A 9,429-nucleotide genomic window follows, 5' to 3' on the forward strand; every position below is an offset into this window, starting at 1 on the left:
ATGGCAGAGCAACTTTGGTTCAAAATTAATACAGAGATGCAATAATCAGTGGTACCTGTCCATATATCCTCTTAGACAGAGGCAGGATGCAACCAACCTTGCTTCTATACAAAGAGGCAATCCAACCTCACATTCTTCAGTATTTTCTGTTCCCTGACACGTATTTATGCCAGCTTCATCTGGTCTTGCACTATCCAGAAATAAAGGCCAGGCCCATTTCTTTCTTCATATACTTGCTACTCCTACATCTCCCATCTCTTCTATGATAATCTAACCAAAATGTTCTACAAGAAAAAAAAAAATCTATACATGAAAGTAACTATAAACATTTGCATCCTGACAAATAATACTTACAGGCAGAAACTGACAGCAAAGCTGGGATAAACTGCAACAAAGATGGTGCTGTGGACATAAATGTACTAACTATGGAAAACAAAACATGAGCTTGAATGAGATGGACCTCTAAGAGAAAAATCTTAAGCAACCTCTCCTCCATCACTGTGTACTGCGATTAACATTTTAACAGAGCACATCTCTTTCAATTCAAGCCTCATTTATGCCTCACATAGGGTTCAACACATGGCCTCTTTTGAGGATATTTCCAGCTCTTGCATTCCCGTAACAACAATCTAAGACACAAAAGGAGCATGCATTTAAGTGGAGAGTGAGCGTTGCTCAAAGCATTTCCAAAAAGCAAATGGAAATAAAAAGCCTTTATCTACATGCAGAGAACTTAAATATGTTAGGCAAATCTCTACACCAATGGCCTTCTGCAGTACTTGTGTAAGTCTGCTACTTACTGTAGCAGACAAGCTCCAGTGCCTCAGTGAAGGAGTCGTCCTAGGCCTGGCCTCCTTGAAGTTGCAGAGCACCTCTGCAAACAGTGATCTCTTCACCCATAAGAAGAATGACCTCTTCTACGAGATACAAGATTTTTGGCCCTTCTGTTTAAATCCCAATGTATCTATTCACTTTGTATTAACAACCTAACTATGTGGACCAATCCACAAACAAAAACCTCAAACCTCAAAACAGCCCACACTACTTCAGGTGCAAGAAACAAAGTCATCCCAGTGGACCAAGAAGTACAAACAGAGCAGAGACTGAAAACAAATGTTCTAAGCCATACAGAGTATCCCAGCTTCTGTATTGCAGTAACTAATTTTAGCATTATTAACAGTAAGGCATATTTTTTTTCAATGCAGAACAAAAACACCATCTCAAAAGATAATTAAAGCAGAATTTAAAAGTCTTTAGAAAAACCTTCCTGCCTAAATGCATCATGAATTTGCGTGTCTTAAAATCACAAAACATTTATTTTCAGGAGGTTTTGGAAAACCAACACAAAGATATTCACCCCTTGCCATATAAAACCTGAAACTGAAGCTGGCATCTCACAGAGATGAAACACAGCAGACCCTAATAAGCATTACAGAATTCTACTCCTGCATAAATACACAGGCACATCACGCTTGCTGTCAGTGAGACCAGCCATGTAAGAAGAGACACTACTGTGTCTACATGATGGGTTCTAAGCACAGGGCAGGGATCTCATGGAGCAAAAGGAGTCTCTGAATGAAGTGGGTCTCAATTCCTTCCCCCTTAAAAAATTGCTAGGATTTCTTTTCTTTCTTCCTCTAATAATTCTATTAATTTTAAAATAAATAAATACTGTCAGTTAAAATTAACATCATTTCTTAGGATTGTCTGATTAGGCACTGTGGTGCATGGAAGTCATCAGTCAGGCTAGTAAAAATAGACATAACTAACAAAAATAATCCTTGCTTGTTAGTTAAGCCTGTGTTCACTCCATCCTCCCCTAATTCAGACATGCTGTAAATCTGCAGTGACTTGCAGGCCTAGCCACTGCTTTAAGGGCTGATGGAAAGAACTTTTTTCAAAATCTCACCCATACACTAGAACAAACCAGTCTTGAAGGGGAACCAAGAGAGGAAGATTACAGTGTGCAGACACTCCTCTCATCCAGCCCCCCGGAGTGATCTGTTCTGTAGTGTTGCCATAGAAAATGGAAAGGAAGCCTCCAATTAGGGACGAGGTCACATTTAAGCAGAGATATTATGTAAATAACAGCCAGCCAGTACTCTGCAAAAAAAAAAAAAATAAAAATAAAGGCCTCATCCTGCCAGCCCTCCAAGGGCAGGCCTCGGGTTTGCTCCTAGAACACCCGTGCCAGCAGGACCCGGCTTGCAGGAGCAGGTGCCACCCCCGGAGGCTGCCCTGGAGACCCCCGGCACCGCAGGTACAGCCCAGGAGGGAGGCGGGCGGCAGAACCCTGAGGGGGTCGGGATGCTCCGGACCGTCACCCCGCCCTGCCGCGGGTACCGGCGGGGATGGGGGAGCACCAGGCTCTCCCGGCCCCTCCGCGGCCGCGCCCCGGCCCGCTGATGGCTGCGGGGGAGTTGCGGGAGGGCGGGGGCCGGCAGGGGACCGGCCGAGCGGGCCCGCTCGGCGGGCGGGAGCCGTCTCGCCCCGCCTGGGGACAGGCAGCCCTTGCCCCGCCAAGGACCAGCCGCCCTTAACGAGGCTCCCTCGCCCGTCGGGTCAGCAGCACGGACGGGAAAGAGGAGAAGGGCAGAGCCTCGCCCCGCCCCGGGATGCACTTTTTTCCCTTAGGCATCTCGCACGACCAAAGTCTCCGAGCGCGGCAGCATCCTCCCTCCATCCCTCCATCCATCCGTCCTCCCTCCCCTGCCACCCCGTCTCCGCGCCGCCCCCGCATCACCCACTCGTGCCTCCCGCCGCCGCCACTCACCCACGCCGCGGCCGGCGACGGCGGCAGGGCCCGGCCGAGCCCCTGCCCAAGCCCCTGCCCACTCCTTCCCCGGGGGGATCCGCTGGCGCGATGCGGACAGAGCGGCGGCGAAGCACCGCCCGGCAGCCGCACCTCGCTGCCGGCGCCGGGTCCCTCCCCAGCTGTCACCGGCGGCCCGCCCTCGGGGGCGGCGGCGGCCGGGCCCTCCCGCGGCCCCGCCCCGCGCCCGCCGCCGCTCGGGGTGCTCGGCTGCGCGGCCGCGGCCGGTCCGCGGGCTGCGGCTCCGGGAGAGCTGCTGCGCACGGAGCCGGGCGCTGTGCGCGGCATGGGGACGCTGTCCCTTGGCCCGGCTCCCCGCCTCAGCAGGTGCGGGCACGTCCGGCACAGAGTGCCGGGGAGGATGGAGCCGTTTAATTTTTTATGTCGCACACGGCCGTGGCACACAAGAATTAGACACGGAGTTGTCAGACTAACTCAGCTGCCGGACGCTTGTAAACCCTGATGCCATTTAAAACCTGGTTCTTTTGTCAGAATGGAAGAGAATATCAGCTTGAAGCTCCCTGCCCAGGCTTTGCTGTGGGTTTCAAACCAGACTGACTCCTCTGCACCAATGTACATTGGCTGTGAACGCACCTTTGCTAAAATGCTGTTCGTGGTTGTATTTCTGTTGATCCAGATTCAGTGACTGATCCAATGAATGCAGCAGAAATATATTTCTGTGAGCCAAGTACCAAGACCTCAGGGAGTAGGAATGGTCATGATAACTGGCTCAGTGTTATGTTGATGACTATGTAGTATTTGCATAAATTGGCCCAGAATCAAGAGAAAATAAGCAAGTTTACCACTCCATTTGTTTTGCTGTTTTTGTTGCTGCTGTTGTAGTGCTAGGTTTGTACTTCGTTTAAAACAACAAAATGGCTATCAGAAAATAGACTTGAAACAGGAACCATGATATACAAGAAACAAGCATCAGCCTCAGAACGTGCTCAAAGAAGTAGGTTGATGGAGTTCAGCAGAGAGGCAGCTCAGGGCAGCATCACAGGCAAAGAAATTTGAGAAGGGAACACTTCAGTGTTGTGGATAAAACAAACACTATTGATGGCCACACAGAATGATTAAAATCCAAATTGGAACACACATTTTTAACAGTCAAGGCAATTAAACAGTCAGAAACACCTTTTGAGACTACAAGGGAATAGGCATTGCTGGGCCGTGTGAAGCAACTCTTAAATCTCTTTCCAGAGGGAGGCATTTCAAACAGGAGCTAAAGGCATTCTTGTAGACAGAATAACTCCAAAAGCTCCCTCTCTGTAGAGAAAATGCTGCTTTTGATTTTAAAATCAATAGGAATTGAATGTCCCAATTGGTGTTAATTACTTCATATAGTTAATTTGTTCCACTTTCTAAGAAAATTTCAGGTATTAATGTTTGATACTTAAGCTTTTAAAGAAATGCCAACACATTTATTAGTGTCTGTGTTCCAAGACTGGATTAATGAAACCATAATGAGCACCTTGTTATGCTTTAGCTGCTATCTAATTGTTTTTCATAAGAATAAGAATTTGGAGCCTTAGTTCTGGCCCTGGTCAGAGAGAGAGGAAATTGGATCTCATAAATAATATATGCATGGCTTTATATTAGTGTTATGTCTTGTGCAAGGATGCAATGTTGTGCTCTGAAGAAAGGCAGGATGCTCTGTATAGGATTTGCTTGTAATGGGTTGGTGCATAGGGTTGTTACGTCCAAATTATTTTCTTACGAAATAATTTTTGCTTTAAAGTACTTGAAAATAAAGAAGAAAGTGGAGTTTATAACTTAGCTAGCACTTTGTTTCTCAGTATTTTTCATTAATAGAAGTGTTTGAGGTTTTCTTTTTTTAATTAACATAAATTTGATTTAATTTAAAAATAAGGTCATGTGATTATCTTGCCTGCACAGAGTCAAAAATATTAGCTTCCAGTCAGACATGGCTCTATAACATGCTCTTTTCCTCAGCTGGAGAGCAACCACTACTTCATGAACCCTAAAGCATTCTTTTGAGAGCATGGAGTTTGATATCCACTAATGTCTACAAGGTGAGGGACCCACTGCACTCTCTGCACTGCACAGAGGTACTGTAAAGACAGTCCCATCCCCAAAGAACTAACGCTGTTAGTGGTTGTGGAATAGCCAAGAGACTGGCACATTAAGTAAAAGTAAAAATTTATAATCTGGGCTGGTTTTTGTTTGCCTGTCTATTTACAGCAGTGTAGTATCTTACAGGAAGAAAATTACTGGGTCAAGCCCAAGTTCACACAGGAATTCTGTGGATCAGCCAAAAATTAATCCTGATATATCCTGGTAACTGTGTGTTCCCTGATGTGGGAAGCTTCTGAACAACACAGGGTGCGAAGCTGTGAAATACAGAAGATGTCTGCAAAGGAACAGAAGTATTTTGCCCATCGGCTGATTTATTACTACTGATTGTTTGGCTAGTGTGTTACCAGCTTCCTAACTGTGCTATTAGTGACTGGTAAAGCAGACTGAAATATTGAATCTGAAAAGTGATATGTGAGCCATCAGCAAGAAAATACTCAGCTCTGTTCTGAATTCCTTAAAAATCAATGCAAATTTTTCATTCAGTTCAGGAGGAATAAAACTGACTCTTCAAAGTAACACTTTAAAAATGCCTTAAAAACCTTTTGGTAACTTTACAACCATGCAATTTAGAATTAGAAGCACTTTGACTTTATTGCACTCATGCTGCAGTAACTATATTAAGTAGAAAGCAAAATCAAATTTCAAGGACAGGCCATAATTGAAAAGTTAATTCATTTTTAATATTGATATTCTCATTTTAAAGAGCTTTAAGCCTGCAGACTAGCAGAAGAATATTGGACTCCTTGCTCTAAATTTCCCTTTTAATCATAATAAAAATCTTTTGTAAACAGAGGTGGTTCTGTTCAGTTAAAACTCAAAGTGTAAGAAGTTTTTAAAGTTTCAGCTCTTAATAATTGTAATGCCTTAAGCTTTTATATTCTTTTATGAAAAAAAATCCTAGAGCACATTTGAAACTAGTTTACACAGAGGGGACCAGACTATCTGCTGCTGTAAATGTAAAAGCGGTGCATTGATTATTTTTTTATTGTTATTATTGTTAACATTATTATTTACAAATCAGAAATACACATGTAAAGAACAGGGTTTTTTTTAAAGAGTGTAGTTTTTTTCCCATTGAAATGCAGCCATCTGCAGGCAGTTATATAATAGTGCATAGCAACAGTACAACAATTATGTACTATATATGGCTGTATTTAAAACTTCTTACATCACTGATTATTATGAATGTTAATACTGCTCAGGACAGGCAAGAGAAAATTTCTTTTGGGGGAAACCTAAGTAGACTGACTACAATTATGCACTTTAAAGGATTTGGGTGTGATCTTTTATAGGAGTGATTTTTCTAGAAAAGTTGGATTGAAGACGTCTCTTTCACAAAGCCTGGGAGATTCAGAGTCATTGAAATGGAATGAGGTTTATTCTTTTAAGTTATTGTGGCATTGTGAAACTTGCAGTGGATTTTCATTTAAAACATTCATGTTTTAACATTCATTTACATTTTTTAAAAAGCACTATTTTCAGATTCAAGAGTGCTGGAAAGAGCTGGCCTGATTTTCTGTAGTAGAGATGTGTTTTGCTCAGAGAGCTGGCTGCTAAGTGTCTGTATATGGGATGTCTGGCCTCCCTCTCTGTATTGTGGGTCTCTGGCAAGGCTACCTTGGCCCTGGAGCAGAGGTGCCTCTTACACATCCCAAGAGAATCTGTCTTGCTGTGCAGTCATGTACAAAATTGATAGTGGCACCAACACATGCAAAAAAACCCTCTCCTACCATGCTGTTGAAATTCAAAACACAGAATGCCAAACCTTTACAGTCCCACCTTGTGAGCTGCACCAAAAGGGGAAGTGGTGCTGGTTTGTGCAGCTCACAAGGTGGGACCGTAAAGGTTTGGCCAAGGGCAGAACCTGCCCACGCCTGCCACGTGTGTGAAGCATATAAATTCTTTCTACAACACATATTTTGTCAGAATCTAATCTTCTTTTACAAGTGGTTGAAACACTGATATGACAAGTTGCAGTATATCTTCTTGGAGATTTCTCCTGTCTTTCTCACCCTATTAAAGGATTCTGCCCTAGGTGGGTGATGGTAGAATATCCAGAAATAGCATGTGTTACAAACTCATGCTTCTAATGGGGAATAATTACCATGCATGGGTGTCAATAGCAGCCTAAGGAATTAGACTGCAATTAAGAGTTGAAATATGTAGTTTTAACAATCGTAAGTTGTGTTTCTGTATTGTACTGGGTGCACTGTACAATATTCCTTTCTTTTGTGTGTCAGCATGTGTCTGAGCAGATATGTATGCATTTTTAATGTTTTCCTACACCTGTTTTAGAGAAGTCACTTATTCCTTAATAGAGGGGGAAGAGTCTTCTGGGAATATAGACCCTGAAATTAGGATTTATTATAGGTTTTATGTACAGCTGACGTGGTTAAAAGCTGCCTTGCTGTGCAGTCACATATCAAATTAAAAATGACAATATAAATAGGTAAGTTAATGACTATGCTGTGAAAGCATTTGACTCATGCTAAAACAAAGGGGAAAACTGAAGATTCACAGTATATTAACCCATGTTTGGTCAAAGATGCTGCTATAGAAGCAAGCATAGTGCTTTGGATGGCAATTGATTTCTTGTGCTACACTACCTGCAGAGCCCTCTTTAATGCTTTTGCTGAGATGATTAGCTGTAATAAGGAGAGGCTAGGGATTAAAAGTGTAAAAATAACAGCCATTATACTTCTTAGAAGGAATTCTCAGAGGATGTGTGTCTGTGGCTCACTCACGCTTGCTTTACTACCTGATGTATTGAGCTAGTCAGAGCTTTGTTGGAGAAGGCCGCTAAACATGGCTGTTAAAATCATGACATTTTGGTGGACTTCTTTTTCTCTTCATGATTCTTTTTCTTTCTTTTTAAAGATGAGTTGTTAACCACCTTGACTTTCTGAAGACAAGACCTTATAATATTGTAAGGATCGATAATATTATGTAAGTTCATCAACTCTTGGGTTGTAGTATTTCTGTTATAGAAACTTAATGTGTAAAGGAAAAAATAAATTAAAATATGCTTTACTGATCTTCCAACTAATACCAGAATTTAATCATATTGAATATTTTAGTACTGCTACAGCAGCTTATATGTTTAGAGTGTAGGTGTACTTTTCTTGCATCCGTGGATTCAAAACTGCAGGACATAATACAAGGTTATGCATTATTTCAAAGGATAGCAGCTAGTTGGAAATGCCACTTAAGATCTACCACAGCTTCTGTTACGCACACTGATGCAGATCTTCAATCAGTGTGCAAAATCAAGAAATACTTTACTGCTGTCGTGCAAGGTCTTTGAGGGGAATATTGAGGAATTCCCCTGGATGTATCCTTCTTAAAGAATGAAAAAAGGTTGCTCTCATAAAGTTGACCTTTTTGAAGAAATAAAGGGTAATAGGGAAGTGAACAGATAGTCTGATAAATTCCTTCCCCTTTCCCTATTAAAAGAGAAGATGAGCCAAAGATTTGTTTATCTTTGGAAACGAGTGTGTAACTGAGCTATAGGAGATGTGTAAGATCTGCTGTTTCTCACCTGGAAGCAGCTCTCTTCAAAGACAGAGTAGGACTTTGAATACCAAATGTGGTCTTTTCTTTAGAGGCAGAAACTGGATAGGACCAGTTGCTAACCAAAGATACTGGAATCAGGGAATGTACCTCATGGAAGATGAAATGGCCTTTTCGTTACTCATCCCAGAGACGCACTACCATAGTCAGTGAAAGTACCAAAATCCCTCCTGTGCTATCATATCCTTGTAAATGCTCAGAAGCAAAATAACTCAGGTTTTTCCTTGCTGTCTATAGATTTCTGGTGGTGTAGATCTGGATGCTTTTGTATGTAAGAAAAGTATATTTAGTCTCTGTTACGTATGTTTAATTTCTGTTAAGTGACAGCTTAATGTGCAACAAAGAAAAATGAAAATATTTCTCAAGTTTAAAAATTAATTGCATCACAGATAATTAATATTATGGTAAGAAAAAAATTATTTTAATTAGACATATAACCTTGGTCTCCTTATACCACTTAAAGGCAATTTCACCTAAATTCAATAAAACAGGCTGCAATAAGCAGAAAGTTTAGAAGAATAAAGACATTAGCTCTGTCTTTACAATGTTTGTCCTTAGGAAAGGTACCAAATTGATTATTGCCTTAAAGTACACTGCTCAGAGTTCAGTAACAACTTGAGTAATTAAGAGTGTGTAAACATAGACTTCTGTCCAAGTAACATGGAGTGCACTTGTATTTTCTTATGGCCCCCTCTTTTCTTTAGAAAAACAACTTTGAGAATAGAATAGAACAGTTCAGTTGGAAGGGACCTACACCAACTCTCTAGTCCAACTACAATATATACTAGTGGAGATTGCCAGTATGATTTTGTGAGGGAGGGTGGAGTCACAAATAAAGACTGCAAATAAAGACTAAGGAAAAAGAGGGATGCATGTCAAACAAAATTTAATTAAACTGTGTAATTGCAGGCTCAGCTAAAGAGTAACACTATGAAAATGTTGTGAGT

The 9,429-nt window shown here is 41.9% G+C and overlaps 1 protein-coding gene across 1 annotated transcript in view; it reads right to left on the reverse strand.

Moving 5' to 3' along the window:
* JAKMIP1 (janus kinase and microtubule interacting protein 1) overlaps positions 1 to 2,914 on the reverse strand; it is a 147,479-nt gene extending 144,565 nt beyond the window's left edge. Inside the window, exon 1 of the mRNA XM_069014476.1 lies at positions 2,774 to 2,914. The gene's annotated coding sequence lies outside the window, so the exon portion shown is untranslated. The remainder of the gene's footprint in view (positions 1 to 2,773) is intronic.
* Between the last annotated feature and the right edge of the window lie 6,515 nt (positions 2,915 to 9,429).

This window comes from Aphelocoma coerulescens, chromosome 4 (assembly GCF_041296385.1).
Source record: "Aphelocoma coerulescens isolate FSJ_1873_10779 chromosome 4, UR_Acoe_1.0, whole genome shotgun sequence".
Classification (NCBI taxonomy): Eukaryota; Metazoa; Chordata; class Aves; order Passeriformes; family Corvidae; genus Aphelocoma; species Aphelocoma coerulescens.